Source organism: Pseudophryne corroboree, chromosome 3 (genome assembly GCF_028390025.1).
Source record: "Pseudophryne corroboree isolate aPseCor3 chromosome 3, aPseCor3.hap2, whole genome shotgun sequence".
Lineage (NCBI taxonomy): Eukaryota > Metazoa > Chordata > Amphibia > Anura > Myobatrachidae > Pseudophryne > Pseudophryne corroboree.
This window is the reverse complement of record NC_086446.1, coordinates 439,966,022-439,990,201: the sequence shown is the minus strand read 5'-3', so window position 1 is coordinate 439,990,201 and position 24,180 is coordinate 439,966,022. Positions and strand designations below refer to the sequence as shown.

At 45.7% G+C, this 24,180-nt stretch overlaps 27 non-coding genes across 27 annotated transcripts; 13 read left to right on the top strand and 14 right to left on the bottom strand.

The window, feature by feature from the left end:
* Nucleotides 1-6,887: 6,887 nt before the first annotated feature.
* TRNAK-CUU (transfer RNA lysine (anticodon CUU)) lies at nt 6,888-6,960 on the bottom strand. Its single transcript has one exon. It is a non-coding gene; the product is annotated as a tRNA-Lys (tRNA).
* A 107-nt stretch (nt 6,961-7,067) lies between these two features.
* Nucleotides 7,068-7,138, top strand: TRNAG-GCC (transfer RNA glycine (anticodon GCC)). The gene has a single exon. It is a non-coding gene; the product is annotated as a tRNA-Gly (tRNA).
* An 861-nt stretch (nt 7,139-7,999) lies between these two features.
* TRNAK-CUU (transfer RNA lysine (anticodon CUU)) lies at nt 8,000-8,072 on the bottom strand. Its single transcript has one exon. It is a non-coding gene; the product is annotated as a tRNA-Lys (tRNA).
* Nucleotides 8,073-8,179: 107 nt separating this feature from the next.
* TRNAG-GCC (transfer RNA glycine (anticodon GCC)) lies at nt 8,180-8,250 on the top strand. The gene has a single exon. It is a non-coding gene; the product is annotated as a tRNA-Gly (tRNA).
* Nucleotides 8,251-9,111: 861 nt separating this feature from the next.
* Nucleotides 9,112-9,184, bottom strand: TRNAK-CUU (transfer RNA lysine (anticodon CUU)). Its single transcript has one exon. It is a non-coding gene; the product is annotated as a tRNA-Lys (tRNA).
* Nucleotides 9,185-9,291: 107 nt separating this feature from the next.
* Nucleotides 9,292-9,362, top strand: TRNAG-GCC (transfer RNA glycine (anticodon GCC)). Its single transcript has one exon. It is a non-coding gene; the product is annotated as a tRNA-Gly (tRNA).
* Nucleotides 9,363-10,958: 1,596 nt separating this feature from the next.
* TRNAK-CUU (transfer RNA lysine (anticodon CUU)) lies at nt 10,959-11,031 on the bottom strand. Its single transcript has one exon. It is a non-coding gene; the product is annotated as a tRNA-Lys (tRNA).
* Nucleotides 11,032-11,138: 107 nt separating this feature from the next.
* On the top strand, nt 11,139-11,209 carry TRNAG-GCC (transfer RNA glycine (anticodon GCC)). Its single transcript has one exon. It is a non-coding gene; the product is annotated as a tRNA-Gly (tRNA).
* An 861-nt stretch (nt 11,210-12,070) lies between these two features.
* TRNAK-CUU (transfer RNA lysine (anticodon CUU)) lies at nt 12,071-12,143 on the bottom strand. The gene has a single exon. It is a non-coding gene; the product is annotated as a tRNA-Lys (tRNA).
* A 107-nt stretch (nt 12,144-12,250) lies between these two features.
* On the top strand, nt 12,251-12,321 carry TRNAG-GCC (transfer RNA glycine (anticodon GCC)). The gene has a single exon. It is a non-coding gene; the product is annotated as a tRNA-Gly (tRNA).
* Nucleotides 12,322-13,920: 1,599 nt separating this feature from the next.
* Nucleotides 13,921-13,993, bottom strand: TRNAK-CUU (transfer RNA lysine (anticodon CUU)). The gene has a single exon. It is a non-coding gene; the product is annotated as a tRNA-Lys (tRNA).
* A 107-nt stretch (nt 13,994-14,100) lies between these two features.
* On the top strand, nt 14,101-14,171 carry TRNAG-GCC (transfer RNA glycine (anticodon GCC)). Its single transcript has one exon. It is a non-coding gene; the product is annotated as a tRNA-Gly (tRNA).
* Nucleotides 14,172-15,032: 861 nt separating this feature from the next.
* Nucleotides 15,033-15,105, bottom strand: TRNAK-CUU (transfer RNA lysine (anticodon CUU)). The gene has a single exon. It is a non-coding gene; the product is annotated as a tRNA-Lys (tRNA).
* Nucleotides 15,106-15,212: 107 nt separating this feature from the next.
* Nucleotides 15,213-15,283, top strand: TRNAG-GCC (transfer RNA glycine (anticodon GCC)). Its single transcript has one exon. It is a non-coding gene; the product is annotated as a tRNA-Gly (tRNA).
* A 1,231-nt stretch (nt 15,284-16,514) lies between these two features.
* On the bottom strand, nt 16,515-16,587 carry TRNAK-CUU (transfer RNA lysine (anticodon CUU)). The gene has a single exon. It is a non-coding gene; the product is annotated as a tRNA-Lys (tRNA).
* Nucleotides 16,588-16,699: 112 nt separating this feature from the next.
* Nucleotides 16,700-16,770, top strand: TRNAG-GCC (transfer RNA glycine (anticodon GCC)). The gene has a single exon. It is a non-coding gene; the product is annotated as a tRNA-Gly (tRNA).
* A 671-nt stretch (nt 16,771-17,441) lies between these two features.
* On the top strand, nt 17,442-17,512 carry TRNAG-GCC (transfer RNA glycine (anticodon GCC)). The gene has a single exon. It is a non-coding gene; the product is annotated as a tRNA-Gly (tRNA).
* Nucleotides 17,513-18,002: 490 nt separating this feature from the next.
* TRNAK-CUU (transfer RNA lysine (anticodon CUU)) lies at nt 18,003-18,075 on the bottom strand. Its single transcript has one exon. It is a non-coding gene; the product is annotated as a tRNA-Lys (tRNA).
* A 787-nt stretch (nt 18,076-18,862) lies between these two features.
* On the bottom strand, nt 18,863-18,935 carry TRNAK-CUU (transfer RNA lysine (anticodon CUU)). The gene has a single exon. It is a non-coding gene; the product is annotated as a tRNA-Lys (tRNA).
* Nucleotides 18,936-19,042: 107 nt separating this feature from the next.
* Nucleotides 19,043-19,113, top strand: TRNAG-GCC (transfer RNA glycine (anticodon GCC)). Its single transcript has one exon. It is a non-coding gene; the product is annotated as a tRNA-Gly (tRNA).
* An 861-nt stretch (nt 19,114-19,974) lies between these two features.
* Nucleotides 19,975-20,047, bottom strand: TRNAK-CUU (transfer RNA lysine (anticodon CUU)). The gene has a single exon. It is a non-coding gene; the product is annotated as a tRNA-Lys (tRNA).
* A 112-nt stretch (nt 20,048-20,159) lies between these two features.
* TRNAG-GCC (transfer RNA glycine (anticodon GCC)) lies at nt 20,160-20,230 on the top strand. The gene has a single exon. It is a non-coding gene; the product is annotated as a tRNA-Gly (tRNA).
* An 861-nt stretch (nt 20,231-21,091) lies between these two features.
* Nucleotides 21,092-21,164, bottom strand: TRNAK-CUU (transfer RNA lysine (anticodon CUU)). The gene has a single exon. It is a non-coding gene; the product is annotated as a tRNA-Lys (tRNA).
* Nucleotides 21,165-21,271: 107 nt separating this feature from the next.
* TRNAG-GCC (transfer RNA glycine (anticodon GCC)) lies at nt 21,272-21,342 on the top strand. The gene has a single exon. It is a non-coding gene; the product is annotated as a tRNA-Gly (tRNA).
* Nucleotides 21,343-22,941: 1,599 nt separating this feature from the next.
* On the bottom strand, nt 22,942-23,014 carry TRNAK-CUU (transfer RNA lysine (anticodon CUU)). The gene has a single exon. It is a non-coding gene; the product is annotated as a tRNA-Lys (tRNA).
* Nucleotides 23,015-23,121: 107 nt separating this feature from the next.
* On the top strand, nt 23,122-23,192 carry TRNAG-GCC (transfer RNA glycine (anticodon GCC)). The gene has a single exon. It is a non-coding gene; the product is annotated as a tRNA-Gly (tRNA).
* Nucleotides 23,193-24,053: 861 nt separating this feature from the next.
* TRNAK-CUU (transfer RNA lysine (anticodon CUU)) lies at nt 24,054-24,126 on the bottom strand. Its single transcript has one exon. It is a non-coding gene; the product is annotated as a tRNA-Lys (tRNA).
* Between the last annotated feature and the right edge of the window lie 54 nt (nt 24,127-24,180).

Genomic DNA, 24,180 nt, shown 5'->3' with positions numbered 1-24,180 from the left:
AAATGATGAATGTCCCTGTGCATTGCTCCATGGCCTGTACAACTTATCCCGGTGTATTTTAAAATGTATACCATCTCTCACTACATATCCGAGCGCTGCCACGTGCTGGGAGTTCACGGTCGGCGGCCATGTTGTCAGGTTGCTAAGCGATCCAGCTCGGTATACCGTAATGTGCATAGACCTCGCTTATCCCAATGTAATTGAGCTAGGGGATTGTGACGCTCCTTCAGCATTGCCCCCTGAACTGTGAAATGTATGCCATATTGTATCTCACTACATATCCGAGCGCTGCCACGTGCTGGGAGTTCACGGTCGGCGGCCATTTTGTCAGGTTGCTAAGCGATCCAGCTCGGTATACCGTAATGTGCATACAGTAGACCTCGCTTATCCCAATGTAATTGAGCTAGGGGATTGTGACGCTCCTTCAGCATTGCCCCCTGAACTGTGAAATGTATGCCATATTGTATCTCACTACATATCCGAGCGCTGCCACGTGCTGGGAGTTCACGGTCGGCGGCCATTTTGTCAGGTTGCTAAGCGATCCAGCTCGGTATACCGTAATGTGCATAGACCTCGCTTATCCCAATGTAATTGAGCTAGGGGATTGTGACGCTCCTTCAGCATTGCCCCCTGAACTGTGAAATGTATGCCATACTGTATCTCACTACATATCCGAGCGCTGCCACGTGCTGGGGGTTCACGGTCGGTGGCCATTTTTTGTGTGCATAGAACTCGCTTATCCACATAGGCCCCTGTGTTTTTAACTACTATATTGAGATGCACATTTCTAGGCCTACAGTATTTAATATACAGTAAGCAGCATTGTTGTTAGGCAATAATTGAAGAATTTACATACAGTACTGACATGTACTGTATGTAATGCTTGTACATCATGTCAGTCGACCCTTATGCTGTACACTACTGTAAGTCTCACAGGGCCCATGCACTTCCAAGGAGGGTTATTTACTGTACTGTATCTGTTTCATACAGGAAACTAATTGCAGTCCATAACACTGAAGTTGTATTTTCAGTACTGTACAGTATACAATACTTAAATTTGAACATCAGGTACTGGATAGTAAACATGTACAGTATTAACTTCTATCATAAAACTCTTATGCATTTTCAGATGTGTAAATTTTAGACTACAGTATTCACAAATGTTTTCTCTCCATACAGGAATTATAGTTGGACAACATGCCAGTAACTATCAACAAAACGATGAGCAAGATAATCGCCAACATGAAAAAAGAAAATAAAACCATCAAAGAGATCCATGCATGGCTCAAGGAAAGTGGCATTATAGTCACTTTAGAAACGGTGCGCTATCATGCATTCGAGAGAACAACGCCCAGATTTGTATTTCCTACAAAATGCACATGGTACGTACTGTACACTACTGTAATGTTTAAATGACTTGCTTTATACCATAAACAATTTTTTTGAAATAAAATAAAAACTTCATCAATTGTAACTGTGATTGTGCTGTTCATGAATTCATATTTTTCATACTGTATTGTACTGTAGGAGAGTGCAACAAATTGTGGAGGAACTAACTCGTGAGGATGATGAGCGTACTGCTCTGCAAATAAAACGAATTCTCCATTCCAAGTATGACCTGGACATATCGGCCACCAGCATCAGAAGGATGCGACGGAAAATGGGATGGACCTTTGGCGCAACAAGGTAAAATACTGAAAGCAGTATAAACCATACAGTAAATGCACTGTTAATAATCCCTTGATACGTGATATAATAATGCCATAAATCATTATACAGAGTGTGTACTTTATACTATATACAGTATGTGTGTGTGTATATACTGTATATACAGTATTCTATCCCAAAAGAGATACCTACTGTATAGGCACTCAGAGACAGCAATGAAGCATTGCCGGCTTATTGTGATGATTACATACTGTATACTGTGTGTGTGTGTTTGTGTGTATGTACAGTATGTATATATATATTACTCTGTATGTAACTTAATGTACTGTATGTACAGTTTAATGTATACAGTAGGTATATAATACAGTATACTGCACATACAGTCTACTGTATATACAGTAATCTGTAAATCTGTAATTTCATAACTGTATCTGATTTCATTATTTTTGGCTCTTCACAGGATATCTCCAATGATAAGAGATGTGAATAAAGAAAAGAGAGTGGAACAGGCACGGCGATGGATTGAGAGTGGTGAAACATTTGATGATGTCATTTTCACAGATGAATCGTCTGTTGCCCTTGAGCGGTTCTCCAGAATGTCATTCAGGAAACGTAACCATATCTCTTTAAAACCACGCCCAAAGCATCCATTGAAAATCCATGTATGGGGAGGCATATCACGATTAGGAGCTGGTCCCCTATTATTTTTCGAAGGTACAGTACAGTACTATACTTTATTCTGTGCCTGTGTTCTGTAAAAATACATGTTGTACTGTAGAGTACGTGTAACTGCACAATAAAAGGAGTTGCTTATTAATGAACAACATTTTTTGATTTCTGTAGGAATCATGGATAAGAAATATTTCCAAGAAACAATAGTAGAGAAATGTATGGTGCCATTTGTGAATAAATATTACCCAACTCACCATAGGATATTCCAAGACAATGATCCTAAACACTCCGCCTCAGCCAAATTTATGGAAGAGAAAGGTATGAATTGGGAACGCACACCACCAGAGTGAGTATTCTTTCAACAGTGTACAAGTAAAATTTTGGATAGCACTCTAGTACTGTAAAAAAAAAATTTGTTTAATAAACAGTACAATATTGTATGTTTAATTTTCTCTATTTACTGTAATGTACTGTAATTAATTTTTTCTATACGCTTTTTTTTTTTTTTTAATTAGATCACCAGACATGAACCCAATCGAATTAGTGTGGGCTCAATTGAAGAGGTACGTTAGGAGTGTTGCAAAGCCAACAACAAAACAGCAACTGGTGGATGGGATAAAGAAATTTTGGCTAGAAGTACTCACACCTGAACATTGTAATAATTATATAAATCACCTGTATAAAGTATTACCTGTTGTAGTTGAAAGAAATGGTCAAGCCACAAATATGTAGTTCTGTATTTTCTGTTTAAAATTTTAAATTGGTGCATTATTAAAAAAAATGATAAAATTGCCTTTGTCTGATTATTGCATAAACTAATGTAGAATATTATACAGTAGTAATGTTATTGATGTGTACTGTATGAACAGTTATTTTCAGTTTTATAAGTCCTGAATAAGAGTACTGTACATTTTGATCAGTGCAGTACATGGAATCGGATGTTGTAATACTTTATTTTTACATTAATATTGATGTTTTTCCAATAAATATTCAATTTTACAGTATGGTACGGTACAGTACATGAGGGTACCTGTACAGTATGATACGTCATTATGGGGGAGAAATACTGTATCCACTAAATGTACAGTAAAATGTTTTTTTCTTATTACAAACACACAAATGCATCTCAGATGGAAATATGCTATACACAGCAGACAGCTTATGGTGACAGAACTTCCCTACTGTATCCCCACCCATAGTCGTGGTATATTTTAGATTGCCTAATGAGACACTCCTGCAGCATTGCCAATGATTCATGTAAAACCTGTGTGCAAACAGTATCTGTATTGAATGCAAAGTACAGTAAGAGTACAGTATACAGTATTATCAGAGCCAAACCTGACCAACATGATGCCCTAGGCTAGATTTTGGCTGATGCCCTCTTGCACAGATGCTACGTAGTTCCGCCTCTAACCCTGCACCCCTTTCCCAGCACCATCACCCATTTTGGCGCTCCTACCCCCTATAATCTAAATAAGAACAATGTGCACATTTAGTGCCAGCCCAAAACAGTGTACAGTATGTTCTTGCTGGGAAGGGGCATGGTAACACAATAATACCCGAAGATGAAATGACACAACACAGTACTGCAACTTTATTCACATTATATCATGCAGTGGTGTCTCTTATTCTCATGACATCATATCATAGTACCACATTACTCCTAACAGTAATGCCCCTTATTCACATTACACCCCACCACATTCATCTTTATTTACATTAGACCACAGGTTCTCAAACTCAGTCCTCAGGACCCCACACAGTGCAGGTTTTGCAGGTCTCACAGAATCACAAGTGAAAAAATTAGCTCCACCTACTGTATGGACCTTCTAAAATGTGTCAGTTAGTAATGAATACATCTGTGCACTTGCTGGTTTACCTGCAAAACATGCACTGTGTGGGGTCCTGAGGACCAAGTTTGAGAACCACTGCATTAGACCATGCAGTAGTGCCCTTTCCTTATGTTACACCAGAAAATATTGTAGTACACCTTATACACATACAGTACAGTAATGCCACACATTAGTAATGCATTTCATATTTAAATTTTCTGATTTAATTTCATAGAGCCGCAGTCACTCACAGAATATAGGCATGTACTGTAGCATCTCATTTTATTCTGCAGAAGCTGATTATTCCCGTTTGGCTAGTTTGCCGCCTCTGTACAGTATATCACAATAGAAAAAAGTTATAGTGTCAGTGAAAAAAGCACCTCATGACAGATACTGTACACAAGCTCATGTCTAAATACTGTATACTGTAAGCAGTGACATTAAGGGGTACAGTACTGTATATGCAATTGCAGTCGAATTCCGGAAGGAATACGGAAAAAATGGACACGGGATCCCCCATCTTTTTAGAACCAGCACCGGGCTCTGCGCCTGGTCCTGGTGCAAAAAATAAGGGGGACAAAAAAAGCGTAGGGGTTCCCCATATTTTTTGAATCAGCACTGGGCTCCACTAGCTGGACAGATAATGCACAGCCGGGGGAGACTTTTATACAGGTCCCTGCGGCCATGGAATTAAATACCCAACTAGTCACACCTGGCCGGAGTACCCTGGAGGAGTGGGGGCCCCTTAAATCAAGGGGACCCCCCTCCAGCCACTCGATTATCTCTATCACCCCTGTGTATTGTAGCTAGGGGATTGTGACGCTCCTTCAGCATTGCCCCGTAGCCTGCAAAATCTGTGCTGTTATTTGCTCCATAGCTGAGTGCCTCCTAGGAGCTACTGTAGGAGTCACAGGCGGTAGCCATTTCAATTGAGTCTGCCCTGCTATAGAATTGTACAGGTATGTGTACATTACCGTACGGTGCATAGAACCTTTACAGTAGAAACTCTCCTGCAGCTTTGGCCTGCTTTACTGTATGTACTGTAAAACTTGTGTTTTGTCAGTTTGCTATGCGACCGAGCCCGGTGTAACGTACAGTACTGTAATGTGCATAGACCTCGCTTACAGTATCTCTGTGTATTTTGGCTAGGGGATTGTGACGCTCCTTCAGCATCGCCCCGTAGCCTGCACAGCTTATGCCATTTCTCATTCCATACCCAACTGCTGCCTGCCACGAGGTGGGGGTTCAGGAGGTGGGGGTTCATGGGTAGTGGTCGTTTTGACAGTGTGCTATGCGATTGAGTCCGGTGTACCGTAATACTGTATGCAATCCTACAGTAGCTTATCCCTCCCCTGTGTATTTTGGCTAGGGGATTGTGACGCTCCTTCAGCATTGCCCCATAACCTGCACAAGGGTTCAGGGGCGGCGGCCATTTTGCCAGTGTGCTACAGTACTGTATGTCATCGAGTCCGGTGTACCATAATATGCATACTGTGTATTTTAGCTAGGGGATTGTGACGCTCATTCAGCATTGCCCCATAGTCTGTACAATCTGGACTATTACTTGCTCCGTAGCCTAGGGCCTCTGTGGGGCAAGGAGTCATAGGTGGTAGCCATTTCTATTCAGTCTGCCCAGCTACAGAATTGTATGTGTACTGTGTACGGAGCATAGTACCTTAACCTGCATAGAACCTGCACATTATGGTACACCGGACTCGATCGCATAGAACCGCTCATGCAGCTACTGTATGCCCTGGTTTGCAGTATGTGAATAAAAAAAATAATAAAGTGTCTGAAAAAAACTACAGTAACATGCATTCGTACAGTACTTAAGGAATCGAACCCTGGATTCTGAGTATAGGAAGCGAAACACTTCACCACTTCGCCGCAGACAAATGTATAAATCCGTTGGTTTTGATTATGCTGTAATGGCCACGGGATTAGGACGATAACACTGTAGAAAATTCCTAATCTTGAGAGGCAATAGTGAACTTGTAACACACATCCATTTGCGACAGTGTACACTACTGGTTTTACAGTACTGTGTTTTGTCTGCGGGACTTGCACGCTCACATACAGTATTCATAAAGTATTGTAGATGGATCATATACTGTATGCTGTACTACTGTATTTGCGTCGGTGTCGTACTGTATATACTGTACAGTACTGTATTAAATAATGCAGCGTAATGAGTACAGTATTTGCTGTATGCAGCGTAATGAGACGCCTTAGTAAAGTAGTCCTTATTATGTATGTCAGTATTGTATTTTACGGGAGACCACACGCATGCGCAGTGGTGATTGTAAAAAGCGACATCTGGTGGCTGATCGCAGGTATTACACGTAAAGGTAACGCCAAACGTCAAATGTCTGTCTCCGTGCGATTAGATAGCCTCTCTGTGGCTAGGCGCGCCTCGCTACGCCACAGTACGCTGCGTATGGTCGAACGGGACAACCGCCGCGGCCACTCAAGATAAAGGTGGCTACATCTGTACATGAGTAAGTGTAAAATTAGGCATCTGTGGAGCATTGGTGGTTCAGTGGTAGAATTCTCGCCTGCCACGCGTGAGGCCCGGAATCGATTCCCGGCCAATGCAGTCCTGAGTTTTTGCTGATATGGCAGTGTATTTTGTGAAAGTGAGGACAGCCATTTGCGCTGTGGTGGTGCAAGTATACAGTGTTCCACATACAATGGTACAGGAAAAGAAAAAACATCCGCCCAACATGGGGGTCGAACCCACGACCCTGAGATTAAGAGTCTCATGCTCTACCGACTGAGCTAGCCAGGCTTGGTTGCGAATGTATGGAGGTGATGGCAAGGCAAGGCATCCTGACACTCCTGCTTTATTTCATACACTAAAGTACACGAGTAAGTGTAAAATTAAGTATCCGTGGAGCATTGGTGGTTCAGTGGTAGAATTCTCGCCTGCCACGCGGGAGGCCCGGGTTCGATTCCCGGCCAATGCAGTGCTGAGTCTTTGCTGATATGACAGTGCATTTTGTGAAAGTGAGGACAGCCATTTGCGCTGTGGTGGGGCAAGTTGACAGTGTTCCACATACAATGGTACAGGAAAAGAAAAAAAACATCCGCCCAATGTGGGGCTCGAACCCACGACCCTGAGATTAAGAGTCTCATGCTTTACCGACTGAGTTAGCAATGCTTGGTAACCGAGGAGTTGTGGTGATGGCAAGGCAAGGCATCCTGACTCTCCTCCTTTGTTTTGTACACTAAAGTACATGAGTAAGTCTAAAATTAAGCATCTGTGGATCATTGGTGGTTCAGTGGTAGAAATCTAGCCGGCCACGTGGGAGGCCGGGTTCAATTCCCGGTCAATACATTCCTGAGTTTTTGCTGATAGGGCAGTGCATTTTGTGAAAGTGAGGACAGCCATTTGCGCTGTGGTGATGCAAGTATACACTGTTCCACATACAATGGTAAAGGAAGAGAAAAAAACAACTGCCCAACATGGAGCTCAAATACATGACCCTAAGATTAATAGTCTTATGCTCTAGCGACTGTGCTAGTCGGGCTTGGTTACGTAGGCTTGGAGGTGATGGCAAGGCAAGGCATCCTGACACTCCTGCTTTGTTTTATACACTAAAGTACATGAGTAAGTGTAAAATTAGGCATCTGTGGAGCATTGGTGGTTCAGTGGTAGAATTCTCGCCTGCCACTCGTGAGGCCAGGAATCGATTCCCGGCCAATGCAGTCCTGAGTTTTTGCTGATATGGCAGTGTATTTTGTGAAAGTGAGGACAGCCATTTGCGCTGTGGTGGTGCAAGTTGACAGTGTTCCACATACAATGGTACAGGAAAAGAAAAAACATCCGCCCAACGTGGGGCTCGAACCCACGACCCTGAGATTAAGAGTCTCATGCTCTACCGACTGAGCTAGCCAGGGTTGGTTGAGAATGTATGGAGGTGATGGCAAGGCAAGGCATCCTGACACTCCTGCTTTGTTTCATACACTAAAGTACACGAGTAAGTGTAAAATTAAGTACCTGTGGAGCATTGGTGGTTCAGTGGTAGAATTCTCGCCTGCCACGCGGGAGGCCCGGGTTCGATTACCGGCCAATGCAGTCCTGAGCTTTTGCTGATATGGCAGTGCATTTTGTGAAAGTGAGGACAGCCATTTGCGCTGTGGTGGTGCAAGTTGACAGTGTTCCACAAACAATGGTACAGGAAAAGAAAAAAAACATCCGACCAATGTGGGGCTCGAACCCACGACCCTGAGATTAAGAGTCTCATGCTTTACCGACTGAGTTAGCAATGCTTGGTAACCGAGGAGTTGTGGTGATGGCAAGGCAAGGCATCCTGACTCTCCTGCTTTGTTTTGTACACTAAAGTACATGAGTAGGTCTAAAATTAAGCATCTGTGGATCATTGGTGGTTCAGTGGTAGAAATCTAGCCGGCCACGTGGGAGGCCGGGTTCAATTCCCGGTCAATACATTCCTGAGTTTTTGCTGATAGGGCAGTGCATTTTGTGAAAGTGAGGACAGCCATTTGCGCTGTGGTGATGCAAGTATACACTGTTCCACATACAATGGTAAAGGAAGAGAAAAAAACAACTGCCCAACATGGAGCTCAAATACATGACCCTAAGATTAATAGTCTTATGCTCTAGCGACTGTGCTAGTCGGGCTTGGTTACGTAGGCTTGGAGGTGATGGCAAGGCAAGGCATCCTGACACTCCTGCTTTGTTTTATACACTAAAGTACATGAGTAAGTGTAAAATTAGGCATCTGTGGAGCATTGGTGGTTCAGTGGTAGAATGCTCGCCTGCCACTCGTGAGGCCTGGAATCGATTCCCGGCCAATGCAGTCCTGAGTTTTTGCTGATATGGCAGTGTATTTTGTGAAAGTGAGGACAGCCATTTGCGCTGTGGTGGTGCAAGTATACAGTGTTCCACATACAATGGTACAGGAAAAGAAAAAACATCCGCCCAACGTGGGGCTCGGACCCACGACCCTGAGATTAAGAGTCTCATGCTCTACCGACTGAGCTAGCCAGGCTTGGTTGAGAATGTATGGAGGTGATGGCAAGGCAAGGCATCCTGACACTCCTGCTTTATTTCATACACTAAAGTACACGAGTAAGTGTAAAATTAAGTATCCGTGGAGCATTGGTGGTTCAGTGGTAGAATTCTCGCCTGCCACGCGGGAGGCCCGGGTTCGATTCCCGGCCAATGCAGTGCTGAGTCTTTGCTGATATGACAGTGCATTTTGTGAAAGTGAGGACAGCCATTTGCGCTGTGGTGGGGCAAGTTGACAGTGTTCCACATACAATGGTACAGGAAAAGAAAAAAAACATCCGCCCAATGTGGGGCTCGAACCCACGACCCTGAGATTAAGAGTCTCATGCTTTACCGACTGAGTTAGCAATGCTTGGTAACCGAGGAGTTGTGGTGATGGCAAGGCAAGGCATCCTGACTCTCCTGCTTTGTTTTGTACACTAAAGTACATGAGTAAGTCTAAAATTAAGCATCTGTGGATCATTGGTGGTTCAGTGGTAGAAATCTAGCCGGCCACGTGGGAGGCCGGGTTCAATTCCCGGTCAATACATTCCTGAGTTTTTGCTGATAGGGCAGTGCATTTTGTGAAAGTGAGGACAGCCATTTGCGCTGTGGTGATGCAAGTATACACTCTTCCACATACAATGGTAAAGGAAGAGAAAAAAACAACTGCCCAACATGGAGCTCAAATACATGACCCTAAGATTAATAGCCTTATGCTCTAGCGACTGTGCTAGTCGGGCTTGGTTACGTAGGCTTGGAGGTGATGGCAAGGCATCCTGACACTCCTGCTTTGTTTTATACACTAAAGTACATGAGTAAGTGTAAAATTAGGCATCTGTGGAGCATTGGTGGTTCAGTGGTAGAATTCTCGCCTGCCACTCATGAGGCCCGGAATCGATTCCCGGCCAATGCAGTCCTGAGTTTTTGCTGATATGGCAGTGTATTTTGTGAAAGTGAGGACAGCCATTGGCGCTGTGGTGGTGCAAGTTGACAGTGTTCCACATACAATGGTACAGGAAAAGAAAAAACATCCGCCCAACGTGGGGCTCGAACCCACGACCCTGAGATTAAGAGTCTCATGCTTTACCGACTGAGTTAGCAATGCTTGGTAACCGAGGAGTTGTGGTGATGGCAAGGCAAGGCATCCTGACTCTCCTGCTTTGTTTTGTACACTAAAGTACATGAGTAAGTCTAAAATTAAGCATCTGTGGATCATTGGTGGTTCAGTGGTAGAAATCTAGCCGGCCACGTGGGAGGCCGGGTTCAATTCCCGGTCAATACATTCCTGAGTTTTTGCTGATAGGGCAGTGCATTTTGTGAAAGTGAGGACAGCCATTTGCGCTGTGGTGATGCAAGTATACACTGTTCCACATACAATGGTAAAGGAAGAGAGAAAAACAACTGCCCAACATGGAGCTCAAATACATGACCCTAAGATTAATAGTCTTATGCTCTAGCGACTGTGCTAGTCGGGCTTGGTTACGTAGGCTTGGAGGTGATGGCAAGGCAAGGCATCCTGACATTCCTGCTTTGTTTTATACACTAAAGTACATGAGTAAGTGTAAAATTAGGCATCTGTGGAGCATTGGTGGTTCAGTGGTAGAATTCTCGCCTGCCACTCGTGAGGCCCGGAATCGATTCCCGGCCAATGCAGTCCTGAGTTTTTGCTGATATGGCAGTGTATTTTGTGAAAGTGAGGACAGCCATTTGCGCTGTGGTGGTGCAAGTTGACAGTGTTCCACATACAATGGTACAGGAAAAGAAAAAACATCCGCCCAACGTGGGGCTCGAACCCACGACCCTCAGATTAAGAGTCTCATGCTCTACCGACTGAGCTAGCCAGGCTTGGTTGAGAATGTATGGAGGTGATGGCAAGGCAAGGCATCCTGACACTCCTGCTTTGTTTCATACACTAAAGTACACGAGTAAGTGTAAAATTAAGTACCTGTGGAGCATTGGTGGTTCAGTGGTAGAATTCTCGCCTGCCACGCGGGAGGCCCGGGTTCGATTCCCGGCCAATGCAGTCCTGAGTTTTTGCTGATATGGCAGTGCATTTTGTGAAAGTGAGGACAGCCATTTGCGCTGTGGTGGTGCAAGTTGACAGTGTTCCACAAACAATGGTACAGGAAAAGAAAAAAAACATCCGCCCAATGTGGGGCTCAAACCCACGACCCTGAGATTAAGAGTCTCATGCTTTACCGACTGAGTTAGCAATGCTTGGTAACCGAGGAGTTGTGGTGATGGCAAGGCAAGGCATCCTGACTCTCCTGCTTTGTTTTGTACACTAAAGTACATGAGTAAGTCTAAAATTAAGCATCTGTGGATCATTGGTGGTTCAGTGGTAGAAATCTAGCCGGCCACGTGGGAGGCCGGGTTCAATTCCCGGTCAATACATTCCTGAGTTTTTGCTGATAGGGCAGTGCATTTTGTGAAAGTGAGGACAGCCATTTGCGCTGTGGTGATGCAAGTATACACTGTTCCACATACAATGGTAAAGGAAGAGAGAAAAACAACTGCCCAACATGGAGCTCAAATACATGACCCTAAGATTAATAGTCTTATGCTCTAGCGACTGTGCTAGTCGGGCTTGGTTACGTAGGCTTGGAGGTGATGGCAAGGCAAGGCATCCTGACACTCCTGCTTTGTTTTATACACTAAAGTACATGAGTAAGTGTAAAATTAGGCATCTGTGGAGCATTGGTGGTTCAGTGGTAGAATGTTCGCCTGCCACTCGTGAGGCCCGGAATCGATTCCCGGCCAATGCAGTCCAGAGTTTTTGCTGATATGGCAGTGTATTTTGTGAAAGTGAGGACAGCCATTTGCGCTGTGGTGGTGCAAGTATACAGTGTTCCACATACAATGGTACAGGAAAAGAAAAAACATCCGCCCAACGTGGGGCTCGGACCCACGACCCTGAGATTAAGAGTCTCATGCTCTACCGACTGAGCTAGCCAGGCTTGGTTGAGAATGTATGGAGGTGATGGCAAGGCAAGGCATCCTGACACTCCTGCTTTATTTCATACACTAAAGTACACGAGTAAGTGTAAAATTAAGTATCTGTGGAGCATTGGTGGTTCAGTGGTAGAATTCTCGCCTGCCACGCGGGAGGCCCGGGTTCGATTCCCGGCCAATGCAGTGCTGAGTCTTTGCTGATATGACAGTGCATTTTGTGAAAGTGAGGACAGCCATTTGCGCTGTGGTGGTGCAAGTTGACAGTGTTCCACATACAATGGTACAGGAAAAGAAAAAACATCCGCCCAACGTGGGGCTCGAACCCACGACCCTGAGATTAAGAGTCTCATGCTTTACCGACTGAGTTAGCAATGCTTGGTAACCGAGGAGTTGTGGTGATGGCAAGGCAAGGCATCCTGACTCTCCTGCTTTGTTTTGTACACTAAAGTACATGAGTAAGTCTAAAATTAAGCATCTGTGGATCATTGGTGGTTCAGTGGTAGAAATCTAGCCGGCCACGTGGGAGGCCGGGTTCAATTCCCGGTCAATACATTCCTGAGTTTTTGCTGATAGGGCAGTGCATTTTGTGAAAGTGAGGACAGCCATTTGCGCTGTGGTGATGCAAGTATACACTGTTCCACATACAATGGTAAAGGAAGAGAAAAAAACAACTGCCCAACATGGAGCTCAAATACATGACCCTAAGATTAATAGTCTTATGCTCTAGCGACTGTGCTAGTCGGGCTTGGTTACGTAGGCTTGGAGGTGATGGCAAGGCAAGGCATCCTGACACTCCTGCTTTGTTTTATACACTAAAGTACATGAGTAAGTGTAAAATTAGGCATCTGTGGAGCATTGGTGGTTCAGTGGTAGAATTCTCGCCTGCCACTCGTGATGCCCGGAATCGATTCCCGGCCAATGCAGTCCTGAGTTTTTGCTGATATGGCAGTGTATTTTGTGAAAGTGAGGACAGCCATTTGCGCTGTGGTGGTGCAAGTTGACAGTGTTCCACATACAATGGTACAGGAAAAGAAAAAACATCCGCCCAACGTGGGGCTCGAACCCACGACCCTGAGATTAAGAGTCTCATGCTTTACCGACTGAGTTAGCAATGCTTGGTAACCGAGGAGTTGTGGTGATGGCAAGGCAAGGCATCCTGACTCTCCTGCTTTGTTTTGTACACTAAAGTACATGAGTAAGTCTAAAATTAAGCATCTGTGGATCATTGGTGGTTCAGTGGTAGAAATCTAGCCGGCCACGTGGGAGGCCGGGTTCAATTCCCGGTCAATACATTCCTGAGTTTTTGCTGATAGGGCAGTGCATTTTGTGAAAGTGAGGACAGCCATTTGCGCTGTGGTGATGCAAGTATACACTGTTCCACATACAATGGTAAAGGAAGAGAAAAAAACAACTGCCCAACATGGAGCTCAAATACATGACCCTAAGATTAATAGTCTTATGCTCTAGCGACTGTGCTAGTCGGGCTTGGTTACGTAGGCTTGGAGGTGATGGCAAGGCAAGGCATCCTGACACTCCTGCTTTGTTTTATACACTAAAGTACATGAGTAAGTGTAAAATTAGGCATCTGTGGAGCATTGGTGGTTCAGTGGTAGAATTCTCGCCTGCCACTCGTGAGGCCCGGAATCGATTCCCGGCCAATGCAGTCCTGAGTTTTTGCTGATATGGCAGTGTATTTTGTGAAAGTGAGGACAGCCATTTGCGCTGTGGTGGTGCAAGTTGACAGTGTTCCACATACAATGGTACAGGAAAAGAAAAAACATCCGCCCAACGTGGGGCTCGAACCCACGACCCTGAGATTAAGAGTCTCATGCTCTACCGACTGAGCTAGCCAGGCTTGGTTGAGAATGTATGGAGGTGATGGCAAGGCAAGGCATCCTGACACTCCTGCTTTGTTTCATACACTAAAGTACATGAGTAAGTGTAAAAGTAAGTACCTGTGGAGCATTGGTGGTTCAGTGGTAGAATTCTCGCCTGCCACGCGGGAGGCCCGGGTTCGATTCCCGGCCAATGCAGTCCTGAGTTTTTGCTGATATGGCAGTGCATTTTGTGAAAGTGAGGACAGCCATTTGCGCTGTGGTGGTGCAAGTTGACAGTGTTCCACAAACAATGGTACAGGAAAAGAAAAAAAACATCCGACCAATGTGGGGCTCGAACCCACGACCCTGAGATTAAGAGTCTCATGCTTTACCGACTGAGTTAGCAATGCTTGGTAACCGAGGAGTTGTGGTGATGGCAAGGCAAGGCATCCTGACTCTCCTGCTTTGTTTTGTACACTAAAGTACATGAGTAAGTCTAAAATTAAGCATCTGTGGATCATTGGTGGTTCAGTGGTAGAAATCTAGCCGGCCACGTGGGAGGCCGGGTTCAATTCCCGGTCAATACATTCCTGAGTTTTTGCTGATAGGGCAGTGCATTTTGTGAAAGTGAGGACAGCCATTTGCGCTGTGGTGATGCAAGTATACACTGTTCCACATACAATGGTAAAGGAAGAGAAAAAAACAACTGCCCAACATGGAGCTCAAATACATGACCCTAAGATTAATAGTCTTATGCTCTAGCGACTGTGCTAGTCGGGCTTGGTTACGTAGGCTTGGAGGTGATGGCAAGGCAAGGCATCCTGACACTCCTGCTTTGTTTTATACACTAAAGTACATGAGTAAGTGTAAAATTAGGCATCTGTGGAGCATTGGTGGTTCAGTGGTAGAATGCTCGCCTGCCACTCATGAGGCCCGGAATCGATTCCCGGCCAATGCAGTCCTGAGTTTTTGCTGATATGGCAGTGTATTTTGTGAAAGTGAGGACAGCCATTTGCGCTGTGGTGGTGCAAGTATACAGTGTTCCACATACAATGGTACAGGAAAAGAAAAAACATCCGCCCAACGTGGGGCTCGGACCCACGACCCTGAGATTAAGAGTCTCATGCTCTACCGACTGAGCTAGCCAGGCTTGGTTGAGAATGTATGGAGGTGATGGCAAGGCAAGGCATCCTGACACTCCTGCTTTATTTCATACACTAAAGTACACGAGTAAGTGTAAAATTAAGTATCCGTGGAGCATTGGTGGTTCAGTGGTAGAATTCTCGCCTGCCACGCGGGAGGCCCGGGTTCGATTCCCGGCCAATGCAGTGCTGAGTCTTTGCTGATATGACAGTGCATTTTGTGAAAGTGAGGACAGCCATTTGCGCTGTGGTGGGGCAAGTTGACAGTGTTCCACATACAATGGTACAGGAAAAGAAAAAAAACATCCGCTCAATGTGGGGCTCGAACCCACGACCCTGAGATTAAGAGTCTCATGCTTTACCGACTGAGTTAGCAATGCTTGGTAACCGAGGAGTTGTGGTGATGGCAAGGCAAGGCATCCTGACTCTCCTGCTTTGTTTTGTACACTAAAGTACATGAGTAAGTCTAAAATTAAGCATCTGTGGATCATTGGTGGTTCAGTGGTAGAAATCTAGCCGGCCACGTGGGAGGCCGGGTTCAATTCCCGGTCAATACATTCCTGAGTTTTTGCTGATAGGGCAGTGCATTTTGTGAAAGTGAGGACAGCCATTTGCGCTGTGGTGATGCAAGTATACACTCTTCCACATACAATGGTAAAGGAAGAGAAAAAAACAACTGCCCAACATGGAGCTCAAATACATGACCCTAAGATTAATAGCCTTATGCTCTAGCGACTGTGCTAGTCGGGCTTGGTTACGTAGGCTTGGAGGTGATGGCAAGGCAAGGCATCCTGACACTCCTGCTTTGTTTTATACACTAAAGTACATGAGTAAGTGTAAAATTAGGCATCTGTGGAGCATTGGTGTTTCAGTGGTAGAATTCTCGCCTGCCACTCATGAGGCCCGGAATCGATTCCCGGCCAATGCAGTCCTGAGTTTTTGCTGATATGGCAGTGTATTTTGTGAAAGTGAGGACAGCCATTTGCGCTGTGGTGGTGCAAGTTGACAGTGTTCCACATACAATGGTACAGGAAAAGAAAAAACATCCGCCCAACGTGGGGCTCGAACCCACGACCCTGAGATTAAGAGTCTCATGCTTTACCGACTGAGTTAGCAATGCTTGGTAACCGAGGAGTTGTGGTGATGGCAAGGCAAGGCATCCTGACTCTCCTGCTTTGTTTTGTACACTAAAGTACATGAGTAAGTCTAAAATTAAACATCTGTGGATCATTGGTGGTTCAGTGGTAGAAATCTAGCCGGCCACGTGGGATGCCGGGTTCAATTCCCGGTCAATACATTCCTGAGTTTTTGCTGATATGGCAGTGTATTTTGTGAAAGTGAGGACAGCCATTTGCGCTGTGGTGGTGCAAGTATACAGTGTTCCACATACAATGGTACAGGAAAAGAAAAAAACATCCGCCCAACGTGGGGGTCGAACCCACGACCCTGAGATTAAGAGTCTCATGCTCTACCGACTGAGCTAGCCAGGCTTGGTTGCGAATGTATGGAGGTGATGGCAAGGCAAGGCAAGGCATCCTGACACTCCTGCTTTGTTTCATACACTAAAGTACACGAGTAAGTGTAAAATTAAGTATCTGTGGAGCATTGGTGGTTCAGTGGTAGAATTCTCGCCTGCCACGCGGGAGGCCCGGGTTCAATTCCCGAACAATGCAATCCTGAGTTTTTGCTGATATGGCAGTGCATTTTGTGAAAGTGAGGACAGCCATTTGCGCTGTGGTGGTGCAAGTTGATAGTGTTCCACATACAATGGTACAGGAAAAGAAAAAAAACATCCGCCCAATGTGGGGCTCGAACCCACGACCCTGAGATTAAGAGTCTCATGCGTTACCGACTGAGTTAGCAATGCTTGGTAACCGAGGAGTTGTGGTGATGGCAAGGCAAGGCATCCTGACTCTCCTGCTTTGTTTTGTACACTAAAGTACATGAGTAAGTCTAAAATTAAACATCTGTGGATCATTGGTGGTTCAGTGGTAGAAATCTAGCCGGCCACGTGGGAGGCCGGGTTCAATTCCCGGTCAATACATTCCTGAGTTTTTGCTGATAGGGCAGTGCATTTTGTGAAAGTGAGGACAGCCATTTGCGCTGTGGTGATGCAAGTATACACTGTTCCACATACAATGGTACAGGAAGAGAAAAAAACAACTGCCCAACATGGAGCTCAAATACATGACCCTAAGATTAATAGTCTTATGCTCTAGCGACTGTGCTAGTCGGGCTTGGTTACGTAGGCTTGGAGGTGATGGCAAGGCAAGGCATCCTGACGCTCCTGCTTTGTTTTATACACTAAAGTACATGAGTAAGTGTAAAATTAAGTACCTGTGGAGCATTGGTGGTTCAGTGGTAGAATTCTTGCCTGCCACGCGGGAGGCCCGGGTTCGATTCCCGGCCAATGCAGTCCTGAGTTTTTGCTGATATGGCAGTGCATTTTGTGAAAGTGAGGACAGCCATTTGCGCTGTGGTGATGCAAGTATACACTGTTCCACATACAATGGTAAAGGAAGAGAAAAAAACAACTGCCCGACATGGAGCTCAAATACATGACCCTAAGATTAATAGTCTTATGCTCTAGCGACTGTGCTAGTCGGGCTTGGTTACGTAGGTTTGGAGGTGATGGCAAGGCAAGGCATCCTGACACTCCTGCTTTGTTTAATACACTAAAGTACATGAGTAAGTGTAAAATTAGGCATCTGTGGAGCATTGGTGGTTCAGTGGTAGAATTTTCGCCTGCCACTCATGAGGCCCGGAATCGATTCCCGGCCAATGCAGTCCTGAGTTTTTGCTGATATGGCAGTGTATTTTGTGAAAGTGAGGACAGCCATTTGCGCTGTGGTGGTGCAAGTTGACAGTGTTCCACATACAATGGTACAGGAAAAGAAAAAACATCCACCCAACGTGGGGCTCGAACCCACAAGCCTGAGATTAAGAGTCTCATGCTCTACCGACTGAGCTAGCCAGGCTTGGTTGAGAATGTATTGAGGTGATGGCAAGGCAAGGCATCCTGACACTCATGCTTTATTTCATACACTAAAGTACACGAGTAAGTGTAAAATTAAGTATCTGTGGAGCTTTGGTGGTTCAGTGGTAGAATTCTCGCCTGCCACGCAGGAGGCCCGGGTTCGATTTCCGGCCAATGCAGTCCTGAATTTTTGCTGATATGACTGCATTTTGTGAAAGTGAGGACAGCCATTTGCGCTGTGGTGGTGCAAGTTGACAGTGTTCCACATACAATGGTACAGGAAAAGAAAAAAAACATCTGCCCAATGTGGGGCTCGAACCCACGACCCTGAGATTAAGAGTCTCATGTTTTACCGACTGAGTTAGCAATGCTTGGTAACCGAGGAGTTGTGGTGATGGCAAGGCAAGGCATCCTGACTCTCCTGCTTTGTTTTGTACACTAAAGTACATGAGTAAGTCTAAAATTAAGCATCTGTGGATCATTGGTGGTTCAGTGGTAGAAATCTAGCCGGCCACGTGGGAGGCAAGGCATCCTGACACTCCTGCTTTATTTCATACACTAAAGTACACGAGTAAGTGTAAAGTTAAGTATCTGTGGAGCATTGGTGGTTCAGTGGTAGAATTCTCGCCTGCCACACGGGAGGCCGGGGTTCGATTTCCGGCCAATGCAGTCCTGAATTTTTGCTGATATGGCAGTGCATTTTGTGAAAGTGTGGACAGCCATTTGCGCTGTGGTGGTGCAAGTATACAGTGTTCCACATACAATGGTACAGGAAAAGAAAAAACATCCGCCCAACGTGGGGCTTGAACCCACGACCCTGAGATTAAGAGTCTCATGCTCTACCGACTGAGCTAGCCAGGCTTGGTTGAGAATGTATGGAGGTGATGGCAAGGCAAGGCATCCTGACACTCCTGCTTTATTTCATACACTAAAGTACACGAGTAAGTGTAAAATTAAGTATCTGTGGAACATTGGTGGTTCAGTGGTAGAATTCTCGCCTGCCACGCGGGAGGCCTGGGTTCGATTCCCGGCCAATGCAGTCCTGAGCTTTTGCTGATATGGCAGTGCATTTTGTGAAAGTGAGGACAGCCATTTGCGCTGTGGTGGGGCAAGTTGACAGTGTTCCACATACAATGGTACAGGAAAAGAAAAAAAACATCCACCCAATGTGGAGCTCGAACCCACGACCCTGAGATTAAGAGTCTCATCCTTTACGGACTGAGTTAGCAATGCTTGGTAACCGAGGAGTTGTGGTGATGGCAAGGCAAGGCATCCTGACTCTCCTGCTTTGTTTTGTACACTAAAGTACATGAGTTAGTCTAAAATTAAGCATCTGTGGATCATTGGTGGTTCAGTGGTAGAAATCTAGCCGGCCACGTGGGAGGCCGGGTTCAATTCCCGGTCAATACATTCCTGAGTTTTTGCTGATAGGGCAGTGCATTTTGTGAAAGTGAGGACAGCCATTTGCGCTGTGGTGATGCAAGTATACACTGTTCCACATACAATGGTACAGGAAGAGAAAAAAACAACTGCCCAACATGGAGCTCAAATACATGACCCTAAGATTAATAGTCTTATGCTCTAGCGACTGTGCTAGTCGGGCTTGGTTACGTAGGCTTGGAGGTGATGGCAAGGCAAGGCATCCTGACACTCCTGCTTTGTTTTATACACTAAAGTACATGAGTAAGTGTAAAATTAGGCATCTGTGGAGCATTGGTGGTTCAGTGGTAGAATTCTCGCCTGCCACGCGTGAGGCCCGGAATCGATTCCCGGCCAATGCAGTCCTGAGTTTTTGCTGATATGGCAGTGTATTTTGTGAAAGTGAGGACAGCCATTTGCGCTGTGGTGGTGCAAGTATACAGTGTTCCACATACAATGGTACAGGAAAAGAAAAAACATCCGCCCAACGTGGGGGTCGAACCCACGACCCTGAGATTAAGAGTCTCATGCTCTACCGACTGAGCTAGCCAGGCTTGGTTGTGAATGTATGGAGGTGATGGCAAGGCAAGGCAAGGCATCCTGACACTCCTGCTTTATTTCATACACTAAAGTACATGAGTAAGTGTAAAATTAAGTATCCGTGGAGCATTGGTGGTTCAGTGGTAGAATTCTCGCCTGCCACGCGGGAGGCCTGGGTTCGATTCCCGGCCAATGCAGTGCTGAGTCTTTGCTGAAATGACAGTGCATTTTGTGAAAGTGAGGACAGCCATTTGCGCTGTGGTGGGGCAAGTTGACAGTGTTCCACATACAATGGTACAGGAAAAGAAAAAAAACATCCGCCCAATGTGGGGCTCGAACCCACGACCCTGAGATTAAGAGTCTCATGCTTTACCGACTGAGTTAGCAATGCTTGGTAACCGAGGAGTTGTGGTGATGGCAAGGCAAGGCATCCTGACTCTCCTGCTTTGTTTTGTACACTAAAGTACATGAGTAAGTCTAAAATTAAGCATCTGTGGATCATTGGTGGCTCAGTGGTAGAAATCTAGCCGGCCACGTGGGAGGCCGGGTTCAATTCCCGGTCAATACATTCCTGAGTTTTTGCTGATAGGGCAGTGCATTTTGTGAAAGTGAGGACAGCCATTTGCGCTGTGGTGATGCAAGTATACACTCTTCCACATACAATGGTAAAGGAAGAGAAAAAAACAACTGCCCAACATGGAGCTCAAATACATGACCCTAAGATTAATAGCCTTATGCTCTAGCGACTGTGCTAGTCGGGCTTGGTTACGTAGGCTTGGAGGTGATGGCAAGGCAAGGCATCCTGACACTCCTGCTTTGTTTTATACACTAAAGTACATGAGTAAGTATAAAATTAGGCATCTGTGGAGCATTGGTGGTTCAGTGGTAGAATTCTCGCCTGCCACTCATGAGGCCCGGAATCGATTCCCGGCCAATGCAGTCCTGAGTTTTTGCTGATATGGCAGTGTATTTTGTGAAAGTGAGGACAGCCATTTGCGCTGTGGTGGTGCAAGTATACAGTGTTCCACATACAATGGTACAGGAAAAGAAAAAACATCCGCCCAACGTGGGGCTCGGACCCACGACCCTGAGATTAAGAGTCTCATGCTCTACCGACTGAGCTAGCCAGGCTTGGTTGAGAATGTATGGAGGTGATGGCAAGGCAAGGCATCCTGACACTCCTGCTTTATTTCATACACTAAAGTACACGAGTAAGTGTAAAATTAAGTATCTGTGGAGCATTGGTGGTTCAGTGGTAGAATTCTCGCCTGCCACGCGGGAGGCCCGGGTTCGATTCCCGGCCAATGCAGTGCTGAGTCTTTGCTGATATGACAGTGCATTTTGTGAAAGTGAGGACAGCCATTTGCGCTGTGGTGGTGCAAGTTGACAGTGTTCCACATACAATGGTACAGGAAAAGAAAAAACATCCGCCCAACGTGGGGCTCGAACCCACGACCCTGAGATTAAGAGTCTCATGCTTTACCGACTGAGTTAGCAATGCTTGGTAACCGAGGAGTTGTGGTGATGGCAAGGCAAGGCATCCTGACTCTCCTGCTTTGTTTTGTACACTAAAGTACATGAGTAAGTCTAAAATTAAGCATCTGTGGATCATTGGTGGTTCAGTGGTAGAAATCTAGCCGGCCACGTGGGAGGCCGGGTTCAATTCCCGGTCAATACATTCCTGAGTTTTTGCTGATAGGGCAGTGCATTTTGTGAAAGTGAGGACAGCCATTTGCGCTGTGGTGATGCAAGTATACACTGTTCCACATACAATGGTAAAGGAAGAGAAAAAAACAACTGCCCAACATGGAGCTCAAATACATGACCCTAAGATTAATAGTCTTATGCTCTAGCGACTGTGCTAGTCGGGCTTGGTTACGTAGGCTTGGAGGTGATGGCAAGGCAAGGCATCCTGACACTCCTGCTTTGTTTTATACACTAAAGTACATGAGTAAGTGTAAAATTAGGCATCTGTGGAGCATTGGTGGTTCAGTGGTAGAATTCTCGCCTGCCACTCGTGATGCCCGGAATCGATTCCCGGCCAATGCAGTCCTGAGTTTTTGCTGATATGGCAGTGTATTTTGTGAAAGTGAGGACAGCCATTTGCGCTGTGGTGGTGCAAGTTGACAGTGTTCCACATACAATGGTACAGGAAAAGAAAAAACATCCGCCCAACGTGGGGCTCGAACCCACGACCCTGAGATTAAGAGTCTCATGCTTTACCGACTGAGTTAGCAATGCTTGGTAACCGAGGAGTTGTGGTGATGGCAAGGCAAGGCATCCTGACTCTCCTGCTTTGTTTTGTACACTAAAGTACATGAGTAAGTCTAAAATTAAGCATCTGTGGATCATTGGTGGTTCAGTGGTAGAAATCTAGCCGGCCACGTGGGAGGCCGGGTTCAATTCCCGGTCAATACATTCCTGAGTTTTTGCTGATAGGGCAGTGCATTTTGTGAAAGTGAGGACAGACATTTGCGCTGTGGTGATGCAAGTATACACTGTTCCACATACAATGGTAAAGGAAGAGAAAAAAACAACTGCCCAACATGGAGCTCAAATACATGACCCTAAGATTAATAGTCTTATGCTCTAGCGACTGTGCTAGTCGGGCTTGGTTACGTAGGCTTGGAGGTGATGGCAAGGCAAGGCATCCTGACACTCCTGCTTTGTTTTATACACTAAAGTACATGAGTAAGTGTAAAATTAGGCATCTGTGGAGCATTGGTGGTTCAGTGGTAGAATTCTCGCCTGCCACTCGTGAGGCCCGGAATCGATTCCCGGCCAATGCAGTCCTGAGTTTTTGCTGATATGGCAGTGTATTTTGTGAAAGTGAGGACAGCCATTTGCGCTGTGGTGGTGCAAGTTGACAGTGTTCCACATACAATGGTACAGGAAAAGAAAAAACATCCGCCCAACGTGGGGCTCGAACCCACGACCCTGAGATTAAGAGTCTCATGCTCTACCGACTGAGCTAGCCAGGCTTGGTTGAGAATGTATGGAGGTGATGGCAAGGCAAGGCATCCTGACACTCCTGCTTTGTTTCATACACTAAAGTACATGAGTAAGTGTAAAAGTAAGTACCTGTGGAGCATTGGTGGTTCAGTGGTAGAATTCTCGCCTGCCACGCGGGAGGCCCGGGTTCGATTCCCGGCCAATGCAGTCCTGAGTTTTTGCTGATATGGCAGTGCATTTTGTGAAAGTGAGGACAGCCATTTGCGCTGTGGTGGTGCAAGTTGACAGTGTTCCACAAACAATGGTACAGGAAAAGAAAAAAAACATCCGACCAATGTGGGGCTCGAACCCACGACCCTGAGATTAAGAGTCTCATGCTTTACCGACTGAGTTAGCAATGCTTGGTAACCGAGGAGTTGTGGTGATGGCAAGGCAAGGCATCCTGACTCTCCTGCTTTGTTTTGTACACTAAAGTACATGAGTAAGTCTAAAATTAAGCATCTGTGGATCATTGGTGGTTCAGTGGTAGAAATCTAGCCGGCCACGTGGGAGGCCGGGTTCAATTCCCGGTCAATACATTCCTGAGTTTTTGCTGATAGGGCAGTGCATTTTGTGAAAGTGAGGACAGCCATTTGCGCTGTGGTGATGCAAGTATACACTGTTCCACATACAATGGTAAAGGAAGAGAAAAAAACAACTGCCCAACATGGAGCTCAAATACATGACCCTAAGATTAATAGTCTTATGCTCTAGCGACTGTGCTAGTCGGGCTTGGTTACGTAGGCTTGGAGGTGATGGCAAGGCAAGGCATCCTGACACTCCTGCTTTGTTTTATACACTAAAGTACATGAGTAAGTGTAAAATTAGGCATCTGTGGAGCATTGGTGGTTCAGTGGTAGAATGCTCGCCTGCCACTCATGAGGCCCGGAATCGATTCCCGGCCAATGCAGTCCTGAGTTTTTGCTGATATGGCAGTGTATTTTGTGAAAGTGAGGACAGCCATTTGCGCTGTGGTGGTGCAAGTATACAGTGTTCCACATACAATGGTACAGGAAAAGAAAAAACATCCGCCCAACGTGGGGCTCGGACCCACGACCCTGAGATTAAGAGTCTCATGCTCTACCGACTGAGCTAGCCAGGCTTGGTTGAGAATGTATGGAGGTGATGGCAAGGCAAGGCATCCTGACACTCCTGC